The sequence below is a fragment of the Triticum aestivum genome, chromosome 6B (assembly GCF_018294505.1).
Source record: "Triticum aestivum cultivar Chinese Spring chromosome 6B, IWGSC CS RefSeq v2.1, whole genome shotgun sequence".
NCBI classification, from domain to species: Eukaryota; Viridiplantae; Streptophyta; class Magnoliopsida; order Poales; family Poaceae; genus Triticum; species Triticum aestivum.
Window position 1 is genome coordinate 352,506,941 of NC_057810.1, and position 21,094 is coordinate 352,528,034.

Sequence of the window (21,094 nt, forward strand, 5' to 3'; positions counted from 1 at the left end):
TAATAGAACAACATCTATTGGAGCACAGCTGGATCCGGCAGTGGACGCCGCCCTATGCGCATTCATGTGCGAGAATTGGGATATTTTCACCTGGCACCCTTCAGACATGCCCGACATCCCACAAAGACTGGCCGAACACAGAGATTCAAACTCATAAAGCAGACACTACGGAGATTCTATTGATGCAACTGCATGTCACAATTCTTTGTCTTTCCTCGACGCCTATTCCGAATACCATCAAATTAAGATGAAGGAATCGGACCAGGATGCAACTACATTCATCACCCCTTACGGTCCTTTCTGCTGCAACACTATGCCCTTCGGGCTTAAAAATGCTAGGGCTACTTACTAGCGTATGATCCAAACTTTCTTGGAAAAACAAATCAGCAAAACATGGTCATTAAGACAAAATGCATCAAGACACGGGTAGATGATCTCCGCCTCACCGTCGACAACCACTGGACATACGACATATGGCTTAAACCAGAAAAGTGTGTCTTCGAAGCACCAGCCGGAAAATTTCTAGGCTTCATTGTTTCCCATAGAGGAATTGAAGCAAACTTAACCAAGATCCAAGCTCTGTCATAATTGGCCATCCCAACAGATCTTAAGAAGGTCCAGAAGCTAGCTGGATGCGTCACGGCCTTATGCCAATTTATCTCCAAATTAGGAGAAAAACATTACCACTCCATAAGCTACTGCGCCGCACTGACAACTTCAAATGCACGGATGCAACCACAGCCAGACTAGAATAAATCAAGGCCATCCTCGCAAGCAACCCATTCCTGGCAGCACCAGGTATTGGAGAGCCTATGTTACTATATATCTCGGCAAACAATCAAGTAGTAAGTTTTGTCCTCATCGTCGAACGAGGGGTGGAGGGACATAAATTCCCCACCCAGAAACTAGTATACTACGTATCTGAGGTCCTTACACCTTGCAAATCCCGATACCCTCACTATTAGAAGACAGCCTACACAGTCTTGATGGCATCCCACAAACTTTGACACTACTTCCAAGAGTGTTCGGTAATAGTGGCATCCGAAGTGCCATTGAATGACATCATCAATAATAGGGACGCCACTGGCCGCATAGCCAAATGGGCCATCGAGCTATTACCATTTGAAATCATATACAAGCCACGTCGGGCTATTAAATCCCAAGTATTGGCTGACTTCATCGCTGAATGGACGGAAGCCGAACTCCCTAAAGAGTATGGCTCATACTCCAATTGGATTATGTATTTCGTTGGCTCCAAAATGCTGGCCAGACTGGGGGCTAGTGTAATCCTCACATCCCCCTAGTGGGGACACAGTCCGCTACGTACTACAAATTATGTATGCGGACCCTAATAATGCAACCGAATATGAGGCGCTACTACACATTCTTCGCATGGCTGTCTCCGTGGGTATACAACGCTTGGAGGTGTGCGACGATTCGAACCTCACAATTTCCCAGGTCAATGGAGAATTCGTTGCAAAGGACCCAAAAATGATGGCATATCAAAACGCCGTATTGAAAATGCCAGCTCGGTTCAACAGACTTGAGTTCCATCATGTCGCCCGAGAAAGTAATCAGGCAGCCGACATCCTCGCTCGTATGGGCGCTAAGCGTGACCCCATGCCACCAAACACCTTTGTGGAAAGGCTCTTTAAGCCATCTGTGGTGTGGCAGGGTGAGAGCAGAGAAGGCAATACGGACCTGACCACACCCCCAACCGCCAAACACAATGCAGACAATGTCGGGGCCCGGATATCAAGACCTCGCCCTCCGCTCATGAGATTATGGCGGTTATCGCTCCCTGGATCCTAGCCTACCTTAATAGGCAAGTGCTTCCCGACGATCAAAACCAAGTGCGATGCATAGTTCGGCGCACCAAAGCCTTTAAAGTGCATGAGGGTGAACTATATAAAAGAAGTACTACCAGAGTCCTTCAAAGGTTTATCTCTGAAGAGGAGGGAAGGCAACTCTTGGCAGAAATACATGCCGGTCTCAGCGGTCATCATGCCGCAGCCCGCGCCCTTGTAAGCAAGGTGTTCCGGACAAGCTTTTTCTGGCCTATGGCTCAAGACCTTGTCCAACGCTGCGTGGGATGTCAGCTTTTTGCCAATCAAAGTCACATGCCTCCCACCGCATTAAGAACAATCCCCATTACTTGGCCCTTTGCGGTCTAGGGGCTTGACATGTTTGGACCCCTTAAAGGGGGAAGCCACAAAAAGAAATACTTGCTGGTAATGGTGGATAAATTCACTAAATGTATAGAGGCCAAACCAGTAAAAACAGCTGAGGCCAGACCAATGATTGACTTTATATCCGGCGTAGACCACCGTTATGGTGTCCCGCACAGTATCATCACTGATAATGCCTCTGACTTCATAGCTGACGAGGTGAAACCTTGGTGCACTAAGTTGGGCATTAAACTCAACTATGCATCTGTATATCACCCTCAAACAAACAGCCAAGTCGAACGGGCCAATGGTCTGATCATGAGTGGTATTAAGCCCGAACTAGTGCACTCTTTACGAGAATTAGACAAACACTGGGTAGAGGAACTCCATTCCGTTCTCTGGGTACTCCGGCACACGCCCAACTGAATGACCGGATACAGACCTTTCTTCATGGTGTACATCGCAAAATCCGTACTGCCCTGTGATATTATTCATGACTCACCTAGAGTGTGCATGTATGAAGAGAAAGAAGCCGAACAAGATCGGCAGGACGACCTAGATGGACTTGAAGAGGAGCGCAACGTTGCCTAGGCCCGTTCCGCATTCTATCAACAGTAGGACAGGCGTTACCAAAGCAGAGAAGTGCGGGCTAAAACATACAATGTCGGGGAACTTGTTCTATGCCTCCCGGAGAGGAAAACGGATAATCTCAAACCTAAATGGGAGGGCCCCTTCATTATAGATGAAGTCCTTACTGGAGGAGCCTATCACCTTCGCAATGTAGAGGATAATCGCCTTGAGCCAAACCCATGGAACGTCGCCCGACTTCGAATATTTTACGCATAGTTTGGCCTCCTTAGGTCTCATTCTAAACTAGGTTTTTCTATTTTCTCTCCCCTTTTACTTTTTTCCCTTCTCTTCTTAATTATATGTCCGAATCAACCACAATGTTGGGAGTACGCATCCTTAAATGTATACGCCCCACCATACATGGGGGCTTCTTTTAAAAGAAGCATTTTATTGGAAAGCTTACAAGCTTCTTTTGTCCATACTATCTGTTGTTTCTGCCATTTTATGCACCTCTATGACTTAATTTTTTGCTAAGCTGGGTTGCCTTGCTACTGTGCTTATACCCTACTTTCCTAATTGTTCGTCTAGGGTGTAAAGGGAGCACCTCTGTGATTCTTACAACCGGGTTATCCGGCCTTGTACCTCAGACGGGTGAAGCTAAAAGCTAGCGTTCTTAAAGGAATAATTGGTCGGCAAATATCCATCAGACTATTTTCGGACAAAATTTTGAAATTTGATGTATGTACTTTAGACACAAGCCCAGCCCAAGGAAAGGAACCCTAATGGAACTATTTCTCTTGGAAGATGTTTCTTACGTTAAACAGAAATATAACATAACTCCACCGAACACATTTTGTCTATTCGAGCAATATGGCCGGATTGCCTGGTTTCCGATAGTACTAAGTGTCTTTTAATCGAACACAGCATACGGAAACACTACAACTTCTTGGTTCGGAGGTAGAAGCCGAAGGTCTGCGATGACAAAATTTTAATACAATTCGGCAGGAGATAAGTTTGGTCATAAAGTACATAGTTACATCGAATCATATGCCTACTCCCTTTCTACGCCATCCAGTAGACTATCTAATTTACTATCCTGTTACAAAATTTTGCCGCTGTCATTACTTGGTCGTATACCAAGCTTACGGGAATTTCTTTCCCATCAGGTCCCTGCGGTCCAACTCTTGCCATATGGTTCGGGTCAAGACCTATATAGCGTGTCTTCACCATGGCCCATACCTCTCGAGCGCCTTCACGGCATGAAGACGTCTTGCATAGCTCAAAACAACGTCGGGCACCCTTGAATAGATCAGCCAACCCCTCCATGCTTTTTGGAGGGATGTCGGAAGGCCACAAGGCTTTGGCCATGTTCTTCATAGCCTTCCGAGCATGCTCGTGCAGCTTTGCCAGTTCCTTCAGAACGTCGCTTTGTACAACGGGCATTTATTCTTCAGGGCGGCCGGTCAACATACCTGCATCAACCAAATTATAACATTCTGCATTATATAATTATATCAATAATCCAGATGGTTCACAATTCATACTGAATATGCCGCCCTTCAGCTTCTCGTTTTCCTGTTGTGCCTCCAAGAGTTGAGCCTTCAAGATCTTTATCTCTTCGGCCTGTTTCTTCACCTCTACTTTCTAGTTTTTTTATCTTTGTCGTAATACATTGGGGCACTTTTTATCTCTTCAAGCTCGGAGATAGTGGCATTCAGTTGTGTCCAGCTTGTCTCGAGCTCCTGGGTCAATGCACTGTTCTTCTCCTTGAGAACCTGCGGTCATAAAATGATCCTCAAATCGGGTTTTTCCAGTCGCTTTAAGTCTCGGGGTTACTACTATCTATCCACTAAGTCTATTAAAAAAATTACCTGCATATCCTTTGAGAACAAGCAAGCAACCCCGGTGGTCCGTCTCGAACAACTCGGATATATGCACCTACAATGCTTAGGGCAGAAAACTCCGGCTCCATTAAGGCAAGGGCACGCAAGGCTTATTTTAAGTGATGATGATTCATCGCACTCTCGACTTCGGTGTTGGTAATGGACATCTGATCCGGCTCTCCGTAAGACAAACAAGTCGGTGCCGCATCAGCATGCGCTCCCGTTGCAGTTGGTATCTCCGGCGCCGCGTTAACCGCGGCTCGGCCGACAGGTATCTTACTCACAGTCCACCATATACCCCTCCTGCGATGATAGAAGGACGATGCGAATGACAATTCGGCTTCACGCCCGAATATTAAATAAGAGGAATATACATTTTCGATGATGGAGCAGGTTCGGTGGTGCTTTCGACTTACTTCCGTTTTACACGACCCTTCCACGTGGGTGTTGACCTTTGCTTGGCCGCCTGCCCCTGAGTACGGCTCGCTGAGCGCTGATACTGCGGAACATGGTCCAATGCGGAGGATAAAAAACGATCAGAAGTATGTCTCTTCCCTGAGATTACAATTCCTGGGTACTTACCTGTCAGGACCCCGACTCGATGCCACATAGGTCTAGCATGTAACACCTCATATCACTTTGCGGCCTCATGCACGGTAACCCACGGGTGTCGTCTTAACTTTTCCCGGGACCGTTTGCGCCTTTTGGCACACGTATATGATAGTGTCGCTAGCACCCATATGATAAGGAGCCCGGGCTGACATGGCTAGTCGTAAATCCAAAGTGGCACAGACTTACAGGGACAAGCATCCATGACCCAGCAACGAACGTGTCGGTCATCAGCAAGTGGGTCCGGGCTGTAGCACTGGGCTAGCAGGACTCCGGTAAACAGGGCTGTAGCGGGCTAACAGGACTCCGGTACTCAAAGCGTGACATTTCCCCGAAGGGACAGACACAGGAACGAAGAAGGACACATGCCGGCCAGCCTAAGTGTTCCAGAGCAGTAGCAAGCTACCATGGCTCAGTGGAGACACTAGGAGACATTTCCCGGTAAGAGAGGCTACTAAAGATAAACAACTAGATAGTCAGATCCCACACATACCAAGCATTTCAATCATACACGCAATATGCTCGATATGTGCAAATACAACAAGGCATCACAACATGACTCTATGACACAAGTACTTTATTTAAGGCTCTGGGAGCCATACATAACATACACACAAGTACGGGTCAGACGACCCAGCATTCAAGTCATACAGTCATACAAACCAGCAGCGGAAGTAACTTGTCTGGGTACAGACAACTAGTAAAATAAAAGAGGCTTGGAAAGCCTAGCTATACTACGTGGTCCTTCACAAGCTCAGGATCATCACCTGGGCCTTAGCCTACTCATTGATGTCAACGTCTACGAAGAACCCATCAGAAGGGGTTGCAGCGTCTTCTGTAAAAATGTAGATTATAGCAACATGAGTACAAAGGTACTCAGCAAGACTTACATAAGATCCTACATACATGCATATTATCAAGAAGGGTTGGTGGAGTTGTTGCAGCAAGCCAGCTTTGACTCTTGGCTAGGCTAACCTACGAGACTCCAACTTGAAATGGTTTTGCGCACACGAGTCCACTACTCACCACTTCAATACACTACCGGGGATCCACCTCCGTCTTCCTACGGAAGAGCCATCCTCGGCACTCACACTTATCTTGAGGCTTTTAGTAGTTTCCATTTACTTGTCTATGAACTGTATAGGCAACCAAGTAGTCCTTTACCGCGGACGCGGCTATTCGAATAGATCATGATAACCCTGCAGGGGTGTACTTCTTCATACATGTTTCCACCACTTAGCGTCTGCACACGACATGTGCTCGGCAAACTTCAAGCGAAAGCCGACGTGGGTGTAGACCACGACCTACCTAAACACCTAAGTCTCTAGTCCAGGTTTATCGCCTATCCAGGTTCCATCCGCAGGGAGTCCGGCCAAGGTTTCCCATACGGCCCCGAATGATGTGAACAGGGTTCCCGAGATACCTAACGGGTATTCGGTACACCCGGCCACGTACCTACCGCATCACAGCCCACCCCTACGGTCAGCGCTGTCCACGACCTCCAGTAGGCTACAAACACCAGAAACTACTTGCAACTCCTGGACAGAGAACTAGGGTGAATAAGAAGTCGAGCGGGGTCATATTTCAGGGCCCAATGCATGGTAGTAGCTGTATCTTAAATCACACATACAGATCTCAGTGCTTAAGGTCGGCTTCAATGAAACAACCCACCATGTACTCCTACATGGCCTCTCATCGATACCTTTACCAAATCGGGTTCACCACATTACTCTCTTTACCGATATGATCATTTCACTCTAGCCCATCACCCAGATGAACCAGACCTGACACGACTCTAAGCATAGCAGGCATAGCAAGGTAGGAACAACACATACATATGGCTCAATCAACTCCTACACATGCTAGTGGGTTTCATCTAGTTACTGTGGCAATGACAGGTCATGCAGAGGAAATGGGTTCAACTACCGCAGCACACAGCAGTTTGAAACGCGTTGTCTTAATGCAGTAAAAGAGAGCAGGAGCGAGAACATGGGATTGTATCGATATGATCAATTGGTTGGTTGCTTGCCTGGTGGTTCGATGCACTGATACGGTTCTTCGTTAGGGTAATCACGGTACTCCTCGGAGGCAGAACCTGCCGCAAAGAACACCGATACACAACCATCACCACACAATGTGCGACAATATGATGCATGCATGAAACATGGCAATATGAGTGTGTTGGGCTAATGCAACTAAGACCAGAAGGGTTTGAACCAATTTGAACCAAAGATTCAAATTTCAAACTCATACATGGCCCTTTAAAGTGTTTTTCCTTGTTCTGCATTAAACATCAAGTTAACTTGTTTAATCATTCATGAAAATAGTACAAATGGATAGATTGGATTTTTTTGATCATTTTTCATATATCATTTGTCTGATTTGGAGTTATAGAATAAAAGTTATGAATTTTTGAAGTTTAAACTATATTCTGGAATTTCCTATATTAGATTAAATACAGAAAATCAATTACTGCGTCAGCCTGACGTCAGTGTGACATCAGCAGGTCAACGGGACACGGTCCGGGTCAACCCTGACAGTGGGTCCCGCGTGTTAGTGTGATTAGTTTAGTTAAAGTTTAATTAAAACTAAACCTGTTTAATTAACAGGGCTGGGCCCCACCTGTCATTGACTGAGGAGAGTCAACCAGGGCCCACCCGTGGTCAAACCCGGGTCGGCTGCACCGGCGTTTAGCCGCCGGCGAGCCCGACGCGGTGGCGGAAGTGCTTTTTGCCGTTCCGGCAACCAAACAAGCCGCGAAGGCCACCAGAGAGGAGCTGAGATCGAGCCGCAGCTCTTGGTGGAGTCCGTTGGGGTTGGGTGGCCGGAGTTGGCGCCGGCGACGACTTTGGCGGCCACCGGAGTTCGGCCGAAGTCGAACTTGTCGCTAGGGGGGTCGGTGAGGTGCGGGGAGTAGCTAGTTAGGTGCTACGTGACGCGGTGAGCATGATGGACACCGTGGAGTGGCCGGAGGGTGACCGGGAGCACGTCGGCGACAAGCTCCACGGTGGTGGGTGCGGTTGAGCTCCGAGACGTCGTTACATGGCTCGGGAGCAAGAAAAGAAGGGAGGGGAAGATGGCTAAGCTCACGGGGAGTTCGACGAAGCCCTTGGTGCGGCCGGGGACGAACCAGAGCGACGACGGCATTGAAGGGGATCTCCGGCGACGGCGGACTCGGGCGAGGTCGGTGCGGTGGACTCGGGCGTTGCGAGCGCTCGGGGCTCGGCTTGCTCGATGAAGTGGACAGCGGCGGAGCTCCTGGACACGATGAGAGGACGCACGGGCGGCGGGGAGCGCGGCTACGACGTAGGCACGGCGGCGGTGGCGTCGGCCATGGCTGGGGGCGCGCGAGGGGGAGGAGCTGGAGAGGAGAGGGGGTGTCTGTGGGGTTCGGGGGAGAGAGGGGGAGTGATCCACGACGTCACCGGGCGAGGGGAGCGGCGAGGCGGCGAGCAGGTGCGTGGCGCGCGCTGCGGTCGCTGTCGGGCACCTGCCTGCCTGCCTGGTCGGCAAGCAGCTCGCTGGAGCGGCGCTGGGCTGGGCCGGCAGGTGAGCCGGGGGCTGGGCGCCAGGTAAGTTTTTCTATTTTCTCCTGTTTTCTGTTTTTTTAATACTTCTACAACTCTGTCACATCCCTAGTTCTGGTATGCACTGAGCTAGCTAGTCATGTGTTGCATCATGTTTAAATTCAAATGAAACTTGAATTGAGGAATTTTCAAAAGCCTCAGAAAACCTCTAAAAATAACCAACATTAAATTCTTCTCAAATGAATCCAAGAAAATGTTCCTGTTATTCTATAGAAATATTGGTAAGAGGTAAAATTCAAACCAATATTTTTGGAGTCACAGAAATATTTGTTTTGGCCATTTGAATTAATTCAATAACTATTTGCATTGGATTTATATTTTATATATAATTAATATATGTCCAATAATTCTGGAACATTTTATGTGGTTTGGTATATTTTAGTTCTAGCCACATAATTATTTTCAGGATTTTATAAAATGGTTTAGTATTTTTACTAAACCAAAACAAAACAGAACAAAATAGAAAACAGAAATATAAAACAGAAAGCAGAGAGAGAGAAGGAATCTCACCTGGGCTTACCTGGCGGCCCAAGTGGCCGGCCCAGCCCACCACCACAGCCTCCCTGTCATCTTCCTCCCTGGACAGAAGGACGAGCGCGTGCCCGCCGCGCGCTGGCCACGCGCCTCGCCAGCTCCTGCTTACCGCTCTCCCCCGACGCTCGGGACGCCCTGGACGTCGACACGCGGCCTCCCCGACCGCCCCTCACTCTCTCCCGAGCTCTCCCCCTCCTCTGTTTCTCTCTCCCTCTCGTGCCGAGCGCAGCCGTCGCCACCGACGCTGTTCGCCGCGGCCACCGGCCACCCCTCGCCTCGCCGATGCCTCCAGAAGAACCGCCGCGCCTTCTTCTTCGTCTCCACCAACCCATGTGACGCCGGAAGCCTCGGAGCGCCGTCCCCGACGTCTTCTTCCTCCTCGGGCCACCGAGATCGCCGGCGACCTCCCGTCGTCACCAGCCCCTCCCCGAGCCCGCCGTTCGCCTCGTCGCCACCGCAGTGAGCTCCTGCCCCTGTTCCCCTTCTCCGCTCCCTCTCTCGCACGCCGTAGCTGCTGCACCGAGCTCACCCGCACCCGCCGCCGCCTGTGCTCACCGCTGGCGTGACTCCGGCCACGCAACGGCTCAGTCGACCCGTCCATCTTGTTCACCGCATCACGTAGGCCACCATTAGTGCCTCAGCTCGCTTGCTCGCACACCGCAACGCTGCCCGCACCCACGCCCGAACTCCGGCGGCCGCAACCGAGCTCGCCGCCGTCGATGCAGGTCGCCCCCGGCATAACTGACTGCACCACTCAACGCGCTGGATCACCAGCTGCCCGTAGGTGGTCTCCTCCGTCCGTTTGGACGCCGGAGCGCGAAACCCGCAGCTCCTCCGCCGCGTTTGACCCCGCCGGCGGCTAAACGCCGGTGGGTTTGACCCACTTTGACCACAGCGGGACCCCCCCTGTGTCCATGACATGTGGAGCCGGCCTGTCAATTAGGCTAGGATTAGTGTTAACTAAATATTAGTTAGTTTAATAGACACTGACAATGGGCCCCAGGCCACTAACTAAATTAGATTAGTTAGGTTAGTCACTGACGGATGGGACCCACAGGTCAGGTTTGACCCGAGCCGGCCCCTGTTGACTTGCTGACGTCATGCCAACGTCATGCTGACGCAGTAATGTTTTCTGGATTTAATTTAATTCTGAAATTCCAGAAAATGCCTATAACTTCTAAAAATCATAGAAAATTAACCGTAACTCCAAATGAAATAAATTATATATGAAAAATTATCAGAAAAATTCAAGGAATCCATCTGTACCATTTTCATGCATGTTAGAACAACTTATAGCTGCTGTTTAGCACAAATCATATAAAGGGCATTTAAATATCCACATATGGAGTTTGAATTTGAATCTTGGATTCAAACCAACTTCATTTAATCTGTTGCTAGTTGCATTAGCCCAAAACACATTCATATTGCAATGTCATGATCATGCATCATATTGTGCATTGCATTGATTGTGTTCCCTTCTGTGTTGCCGGTATTTGTCCCCTCTCGATAGACGTGATACCGATGATGTGATCGTTGACACTGATGAAGACTCAATGTTATCTTCAGAAGTGCCAGGCAAGCAAACCCCCCCCTTGTTCATTCCGATACAATCCTACTCTCTCGCTCCTGCTCTCTTTTACTGCATTAGGACAACAGCGATTCAACTGTTACTTGCTGCGGTAGCTGAACCCCTTTATCCTCTGCATGACCTGTCATTCCACAGTAATTAGATGAAACCCACTAGCATGAGTAGGAGTTGTTTGAGCCCTGTTGTGCCTACTCATTCATGTTTGTTTGTCATGCCTGCTACTGCTTAGAGTTGAGTCAGGTCTGATTCATCGGGGATGAATCAGAGGCGTGTGAACATGTCCTACTGTGTGTGAGCTAAGTGTATGAATACGATTTGGTAAAGGTAGCGGTGAGAGGCCATGTAGGAGTACATTGTGGGTTGTGTCATTGCAGCCGTCCTCAGGAACTGAGTTCTGTGTTTGTGATCCATGATTCAGCTACTACCACGCATTGGGCCCAAAACCAATGGACCCTCTCGGCTTCTTGATCACCCTTGTCCTCTGTCCAGGAGTTGCAAGTAGTTTCTGGTGTTTGTAGTATGCTGGAGGCCGTGCACAGCGCTGACCGTAGGGGTGGGCTGTGATGCGGTAGGCACGTGGCCGGGTAAACCGGGCGCCCGTTTGGTGTCACGGAACCCTGTTCACATCGTTTGGGGCTGTGAGCGAAACTCCGGCCGGATCTCCTCATGGATGGAACCCGAATAGGCGATAAACCTGGACTAGAGACTTGAGTGTTTAGGTAGGCCGTGGCCGACACCCACGTTGGGCTTCCGCTTGAAGGTTGCCGAGTACATGTCGTGTAAACGGCGGTAAGTGGTGAGAGCGTGTGTGAAGAAGTACACCCCTGCAGGGTTATCATCATCTATTCGAATAGCCGTGTCCGCGGAAAAGGACTTCTGGGTTGCTTATATCAGTTCATAGACAAGTGAAAGTGGATACTCTAAAATACGCAAGATAAGCGTGAGTGCTATGGATGGCGTTCTCGTAGGGAGACGGGAGCGGATCCATAGTGGTGTATTGATATGGTGAGTATGTGGACTCGTGTGCGCCACCTCAAAAGAGTTACTTGCAGTCGTAGTTCAGGATAGCCACCGAGTCAAAGCTGGCTTGCTGCAGTTAAACCCCACCATCCCCTTTGTTGATAATGATGCATATGTAGTTAGTTCTGATGTAAGTCTTGCTGGGTACATTTGTACTCACGTTTGCATATTTTATGTTTTTGCAGAGAGACTTCAGTCTCACTAGTAGTTCCGCTTGGACTTCGACGTTTAGCTTGATACCTCAGCTACGATCTTGTGCCCTCGGCAGGATCTGATCGATAGTCAGGCTTCTCAGCCTTTTTCATTTATAGATGTCTGTACTCAGACATGATAGCTTCCGCTCGTGCTTTGACTTGTATGCTCTGATTGTTGGGTCATGAGACCCATGTTTGTAATGTCTCGCTCCTCGGAGCCTATTGAATAAACTACTTGAGTCGTAGAGTCATCTTGTGATGCCATGTTGTATCTGCACATATCGAGCATATTGTGTGTATGCTATTGAAATGCTTGGTATGTGTGGGATCTGACCATCTAGTTGTTTATCTTTAGTAGCCTCTCTTACCGGGAAATGTCTCCTAGTGTTTCCACCGAGCCATGGTAGCTTGCTACTGCTCCGGAACACTTAGGCTGGCCGGCATGTGTCCTTCTTCGTTCCTGTGTCTGTCCCTTCGGGGAAATGTCACGCGATGAATACCGGAGTCCTGTTAGCCCGCTACAGCCCGGTTCACCGGAGTCCTGCTAGCCCAGTGCTACAGCCTGGATTCACTCGCTGATGACCGACACGTTTGATGCTGGGTCATGGATGCCTGTCCCTGTAAGTTTGTGCCACTTTGGGTTTACGACTAGCCATGTCAGCCCGGGCTCCTTATCATATGGATGCTAGCGACACTGTCATATACGTGTGCCAAAAGGCGCAAACGGTCCCGGGTAAAGGTAAGGCGACACCCGTGGGAATACCGTGCGTGAGGCCGCAAAGTGATATGAAGTGTTACATGCTAGATCTATGTGGCATTGAGTCGGGGTCCTGACAGGTTCTGAACCAAGACAAAAATGATGGGCATTTTAGAAGGGCATTTCAGGTTCATTGAAAAAGTTTTTAGTAAACCCTAGTTGGTTTCAGAGGGGGCTGGGGGTTCTGTCATCCCCATTTCAGGTTTCTGATGAAAGAATAAACATGATGCAACACTCTAATGCATGACTAGCTAGGGTGTGACAACTCACCCCCACTCAAAAGAATCTCGTCCCGAGATTTGGGTTCCTCCGGGAAGAAGGCGGGATACTCAAGTCGAAGACGATCCTCCCTTCCCCAACTTGCTTCATCCTCAGAATGGTGCGACCATTGAACTTTGAGAAACTTGATATTATGACGTCGAGTGGTACGCTCGGCCTGATCGAGGATACGAATGGGGTACTCTCGATACGTGAGATTATCTTGGAGATCAAGCGTTTCGTGGTCCACTCCATGGATAGGATCCGAGAAGCAACGCCTAAGTTGAGAAACGTGGAAGACATCGTGTACTCTGGAGAGATGCGGAGGTAGTTCCAACTGGTAGGCAACTTCCCCTCGTTTTGCGAGAATGCGGAAAGGTCCAATGTAGCGAGGAGCCAATTTGCCTTTGATACTAAAACGATGGGTTCCCTTCAGAGGAGTAACCCAAAGGTAAGCCTTCTCGTCAACCTCGAAAGTCATAGCCTTATGTTTTCGGTCATATTGACTCTTTTGACGAGATTGGGCTGTTTTCAACTTTTCACGAATGATGCGAACTTGCTCTTCTGCTTCCTGAATCATATCCGGGCCAAAGAATTGTCTTTCCCCGGTTTCTGACCAGTTAAGGGGTGTTCGACAACGTCGTCCATAGAGAACATCAAAAGGGGCTTTACCCAAGCTAGACTGATAGCTGTTGTTGTAAGCAAATTCGGCAAATGGAAGGCATTTCTCCCACTCCATTCCGAATGAGATAACAGAGGCTCGAAGCATGTCTTCTAGGATCTGGTTGACGCGTTCTACTTGACCACTCGATTGAGGGTGAAAGGCGGTGCTAAAGGAAAGGCGGGTTCCCATCGCATTTTGGAAACTTTCCCAGAATCGAGAGGTGAAAAGACTTCCTCGATCCGAGTTAATTTCCAAAGGAACACCATGGAGAGACACTATTCGGGAGATGTATAAGTCTGCCAATTGACTAGCGGTTATACTCTCGCGAACAGGTAGGAAATGGGCTACCTTGGAAAGACGATCGACAACAACGAAGATAGCATTATTCCCTCTCTTGGTCCTGGGAAAACCGGTAATGAAGTCCATACCAATTTTATCCCATTTCCATTCAGGAATAGCTAGGGGTTGAAGGGTGCCAGCAGGCCATTGATGCTCTGCTTTTACACGACGACAGACGTCGCAATTGGCAATATACTGAGCAATTTCTCTCTTCATTCTAGTCCACCAGAACCTCTGGCGTAGGTCCTGATACATCTTGGTACTACCGGGATGAATGGTGAGAGGAGATTCATGAGCCTCCTTAAGGATCAGCTGCCGTAGATGCTGGTTCTTGGGAACCACTAAACGGTTCTCAAAGTACACAACACCGTGATCATTAGTGGAGAAACAACTAGCACCTCCGCCAGCAATGTTCTCCTTGATCTTAGATATTCCTTTATCTCGCTTTTGGGCAGCGATAATTTGATCCGTAAGAGTAGGTTTCGCCACCAAGGTGGAGAGAAATCCTTGAGGAACAATGTGAAGGTTAAGCTTCCGAAATTCCTCATGGAGAAGCGGTTGACTTTGTTGTAACATCAGGTTGTTACAATAAGATTTACGACTTAGCGCATCAGCCATGACGTTGGCTTTCCCTGGGGTGTAAGTTATTCCTAAGTCGAAATCTGTGATCAACTCGACCCAACGTCTTTGCCTGAGATTCAAATCCGGTTGGGTGAAGATGTACTTCAGACTTTGGTGATCAGTGAATATTTCACAACGGTTACCGAGGAGGTAATGTCGCCAGGTTTTAAGTGCATAGACTACAGCTGCAAGCTCTAGATCATGAGTAGGATAATTCTCCTCATGTGGGTGCAATTGCCGTGAAGCGTAAGCAATTACGTGTCGATCTTGCATGAGAATGCAACCTAGTCCTTGTCGCGAGGCGTCGCAGTAGATAACAAAGTCCTTAGAGAAGTCTGGCGGTACCAGTACGGGAGCAGAAGTCAGGCATCTTTTCAGTTCCTGAAAGCTGTGCTCACATTGTGGAGTCCATTCGAACTTTTTATCTTTCTTGAGGAGTTCGGTTAGAGGTTTTGCAACTTTGGAGAAGTTCTCGACAAAGCGACGACAATAGCTTGCTAAGCCCAGAAAACTCCGAACTTGCTTGACCGATTCAGGTGGAGTCCAATTAAGGACGGCTTGAACTCGCTCGGGGTTAACAGCAATACCTTTACCAGATATTACATGACCCAGATAGGTCACTTCTGACAACCAGAATTCACATTTAGAAAATTTGGCATAAAAGTGATGCTCTCGAAGTTTCTTTAACACTAGCCTTAGATGTTCGACATGTTCTTCCTCATTCTTGGAGTAGATGAGTATATCATCGAGGTAAACCACGACGAATTTATCCAAATACTCCATGAAGATTGAGTTCATTAACCGAGAAAAGGTGGCTGGAGCGTTGGTTAAACCGAAGGACATGGCGGTGTACTCGTATTGGCCATAACGAGTAACAAAGGCCGTTTTAGGAATGTCCCCGTTCCTGATTTTGATTTGATGGTAGCCCAACCTCAAATCCATTTTGGAGAAGATTGAGGATCCAGCGAGCTGATCATACAGGTCGTTGATCCTGGGGAGCGGATATTTGTTCTTGATTGTGAACAAATTGACAGGTCGATAATCTACAACCATCCGGTCCGTACCATCCTTCTTCATGACGAAGAGGACGGGGCAAGCCCACGGAGATGAACTAGGTCGGATGAAACCCTTTTTCAAGGACTCATCGAGTTGTTTCTTAAGCTCGGCTAGTTCTAGTGGTGCCATCTTATAGGGTCTTCTAGCAATCGGAACGGTTCCTGGGATGAGGTCTATTACGAACTCAACATCCCTGTCAGGTGGAACACCTGGCAATTCTTCTGGGAAGACATCCGGAAAGTCACGGACTACCGGGACGTCCTCAAGGTCTGGCAAAGGGCTGGTGTTAAGAGAATATAACTATCGCTTGGCTATTCGGGTCAAGACATTGACTATCTTCCCCGAAGGATGGGTGAGTTGAATAGTCCTAGAGAAGCAGTCAATTTTGGCATGATGGGCTGACATCCAGTCCATACCCAAGATGATATTAATATATGAAGATTTAAGAGCTATCAAAGATGCAAGGAAAACAAGTCTGTCGACTTGGATTTCATTTCCATGACTTACCCTAGAGGTTTGCCATCTAGAACCGGGAGTAGAAATTTCCATAGTGGATGGCAAGTCACAGAATGCGGTGTTATGCAAACGAGCATAATTTTCGGATATGAAAGAATGAGAGGCTCCTGTATCGAAAAGAACAGATGCCGGATGGCAATTAAAAAGGAGCGTACCAAGAACGACGTTGGGATCCTCTTGAGCTTCTTCGGCAGAAATACAATTGACATTGCCACGTGTAGCGGTGGCCGGCTTGGCGTGGAACACTTTCCCTGTCGGCTTACCACGGCCAACAGCTTTAGTAGATTGGTTGGGGTTGGTCTGGGGACACTCGCGCATATAGTGGCCAGATTCCCCACACTTAAAACAAGTCACGGAACTGGTACGTGGAGGAGCACTGTTGGTTGGACCACCATAGGGCTTGGCTGGTGCAGACTGTTGAACCGGGCGAGGCGCCTGGAAGGATGGCCTCGGTGTGAACCTGGGTGGCAGGGTGGTGTTAGGCACCCACACGCGGCGCTTCTGAGGACCAGCACCGGATGAGGAGCCCATGTCACGGCCATGCTTGCGTGTTGCGTCATAATCAGTCTGACCAGTCTTAGCACTGATGACCTTGTTAACAAGCTTCTGGAAAGATGTGCACTCATGCAGACGGAGGTCGTGGCGAAGCTCAGGACTAAGTCCCTTACGGAACCTTGCTTGCTTCTTAGCATCAGTGGAAACTTCCTCAGTTGCATATCGTGCGAGGTTACCAAACTCCCTGCTGTAAGCATCCACAGAGAGTCGGCCTTGTGTAAAACTGCAAAATTCCTCACGTTTACAGTCCATGAGACCCTCCGGAATGTGATGTTCACGGAAAGCCTCGCTGAATTCAGCCCAAGTAGTGACATGGCCCGCTGGGCGCATAGCTCCATAATTCTCCCACCATAGACTGGCGGGGCCTTCAAGATGATATGCAGCAAAGGTGACCTTGTCAGCCTCAGCTACTAGCGCGGAACGCAGTTTGTGAGAGATACTGCGAAGCCAGTCATCAACGTCGAGAGGCTCGACGGAGTGGTGGAACGTGGGTGGATGTAACTTGATGAAATCACTGAGTGACACCACGTTAGTCCTCTGATGGTGTGATGTGTTCTGTTCAATACGCTCCAACAAACGGTTGGTCTCCCGCTTGTTTCTCTCAGCTTCCAGCATAACTTCGGCTAGGAAAGGAGGATGAGGCAGATTTGCATTCCTGACTTCACTGCCTTTGGCCTGCTCTTGAGGAGCAGGGTTATTGCGCGTGTTGACCATCCTAGGTAAACAAGGCAATGATTTAGTCAGAATGATAAGATTCCGACATAGGATATAGAATGTAAGGAATAACTCGGAATGCAAGATGATCATCCATATGACATGGTAGATACATAAACTGCTTCTTTATTCCATCGTCATACACACCATACAAGGTTTAGTACAAGACCAAACAAGGTATTATTATGGTGAAAAAAAGGATTACATCTCATCGGAGGCATCCCAAGCTCCTATACATTATTTTTGTACACCTCCGGAAAGCGGTACAAACTAGGTCATATCCCACGAGTCACGCAGGACGATAGACGACAGAGCTAGTATGAACTAGTGATACTACCACTAACTCAGACCGATTCGTAGTAGTTCTCGTAGAAGTCACCTCCATAGCCTAGAAGGTCAACATGATCATACGGAAACAGACGATCTCACGGAGCTTGTGGACCATAGGGGCTAGGATGAGGTCTTGGACCAACAGACGGTGGCCTGCAGGGACCGCGAGGTGGGGTGATGCCTCCTACATCACGCCAACCCATCACGTCTGGCAGAGCAGATCTCACAGGGTAGAGATCGCGCATATCCGAATATCCAGCTTGCACAGCCGGTGCAAACCGAGTCAACGTGGCCCAATGGTCAGCACGGGTATTGAAAAGCTCTAGCCTCAAGGCCCGATTTTCACGGTCCTTATCCTCGAGCATCTCAGCAGTGGTGCGAGTCCGTGAATCCTCCTGAGTGGGGTCAGCATAGATAGCCTGGAGATACCCTTGTGCTCCCGGAAGTGATCCTGGCATATACCGGAAATCAGAGTCCCGAAATAGGCCAGACCTGACTCGCATGATGGTCATCATAGAGTAGGCGGCGTCCTGCACAGCCATCTCAATAGTAACCCCGAGTCCATAGGAGCAGTGAAGGGGATCGGTGGATCCAGGATAAGATGGAAATATCCTGACAGTGCAGAGATACTGGCTTTGACTAAAGTCTCGAAATTGCTCTTCGACCGTGTACTCAGGATACCAACGGTATCCAGCCTCAGTCATTACCCTGACCAACATGGTAGTATGGCCGGGTACATCTAGGCATCGAGTCAGGCGAACCACTTGATGGAGGTCGCGAGTGGCCATCTGAAAGCACAACCACAATGCAAAGGCATTAGAATTTCTAGCAAAATTTCGGCAGCATAACAGCTGTAAATGCTCAGGAAGGATTTTGAGACATTTGACAAAGGATTTCATACACACTCAACATCATCATATCAAAGTTCTGAGTCCATCCTAACAACATAATGTGGTAGCAGAACTGAACTAGGCTTGTATCCATCCAACCTATAAGGTACTACTGATTAGTAACACGTGAACCTGATAGAGAGAAAAGATCCTAATTCCTTAACCCCCGGTGGAAGAATAGACTGACTCAGATCAGAATGTCATAAGATAAGGAGTAAAAAGAACCTTACGTTCCAACCCACAAACAATTCCCCTACATATAACTAAAGAATTTCTAGACTCAACATCGACCAGTTTGGCTTGGAGAACCTACAGGCAGTCCGGCTTTGATGCCAACGCTGTCAGGACCCCGACTCGATGCCACATAGGTCTAGCATGTAACACCTCATATCACTTTGCGGCCTCACGCACGGTAACCCACGGGTGTCGTCTTACCTTTGCCTGGGACCGTTTGCGCCTTTTGGCACACGTATATGATAGTGTCGCTAGCACCCATATGATAAGGAGCCCGGGCTGACATGGCTAGTCGTAAATCCAAAGTGGCACAGACTTACAGGGACAGGCATCCATGACCCAGCAACGAACGTGTCGGTCATCAGCAAGTGGGTCCGGGCTGTAGCACTGGGCTAGCAGGACTCTGGTAAACCGGGCTGTAGCGGGCTAACAGGACTCGGGTACTCAAAGCGTGACATTTCCCCGAAGGGACAGACACAGGAACGAAGAAGGACACATGCCGGCCAGCCTAAGTGTTCCAGAGCAGTAGCAAGCTACCATGGCTCAGTGGAGACACTAGGAGACATTTCCCGGTAAGAGAGGCTACTAAAGATAAACAACTAGATAGTCAGATCCCACACATACCAAGCATTTCAATCATACACGCAATATGCTCGATATGTGCAAATACAACAAGGCATCACAACATGACTCTATGACACAAGTACTTTATTTAAGGCTCTGGGAGCCATACATAACATACACACAAGTACGGGTCACACGACCCAGCATTCAAGTCATACAGTCATACAAACCAGCAGCGGAAGTAACTTGTCTGGGTACAGACAACTAGTAAAATAAAAGAGGCTTGGAAAGCCTAGTGTCAGGACCCCGACTCTATGCCACAACGATCTAGCATGTAACACCTCATATCACTTTGCGGCCTCACGCACGGTATCCCCACGGGTGTCGCCTTACCTTTTACCCGGGACCGTTTGCGCATTTTGGCACACGTATATGATGGTGTCGCTAGCATCCATATGATAAAGAGCCCGGGCTGACATGGCTAGTCGTAAACCCAAAGTGGCACTCACTTACAGGGACAGGCATCCATGACCCAGCATCGAACGTGTCGGTCATCAACGAGTGAATCCAGGATGTAGCACTGGGCTAACAGGACTCCGGTGAACCGGGCTATAGCAGGCTAACAGGACTCCGGTATTCATCGCGTGACATTTCCCCGAAGGGACAGACATAGGATCGAAGAAGGACACATGCCGGCCAGCCTAAGTGTTCCGGAGCAGTAGCAAGCTACCAGGGCTCAGTGGAAGCACTAGTAGACATTTCCCGGTAAGAGAGGCTACTAAGAATAAACAACTAGATAGTCAGATCCCACACATAGCAATACACATTACACGTACGCATAACATGCAAGTATGTGCTGTACAACATGGCATCACAGCATAACCCAACAACTTATATAGATAAAAGCTCAGAAGAGCCATCACAGCATTATTACAAACAGGGGTCACATGACCCAACAGTCAGAGCAATCAAGCAACAAGCGGAAGCATTACATGTCTGAGTACAGACATCTATAAATGAAAAAAGCTGAACGCCTGACTATCTACAACGTCCGATCAAGATCGTAGCTGAGGTACTAGCTACTAGTCGAAGTCCACGAGAACACTAGTAAGACCGAAGTCTCAGCTGCAAAAACATAAATAAAGCAACATGAGTACAAAGGTACTCAGCAAGACTTACATCAGATCCTATCGTACATGCATTTGTATCAAGAGGGTAATGTGGGGTTTAGTTGCAGCAAGCCAGCTTTGACTCTGTGGCTATCCTATTCTACGACTACCAGAAACTCTGGAGGTGAAACAACGTACACGAGTCCACTAATCACCATACAATACACTACTATGGATTCATCCCCGTCTCCCTACGAGAAGGCCATCCATAGCACTCACACTTGTCTTGAGCATTTTAGAGTATCCACTTCAAGTTGTCTATGTACCATGTAAG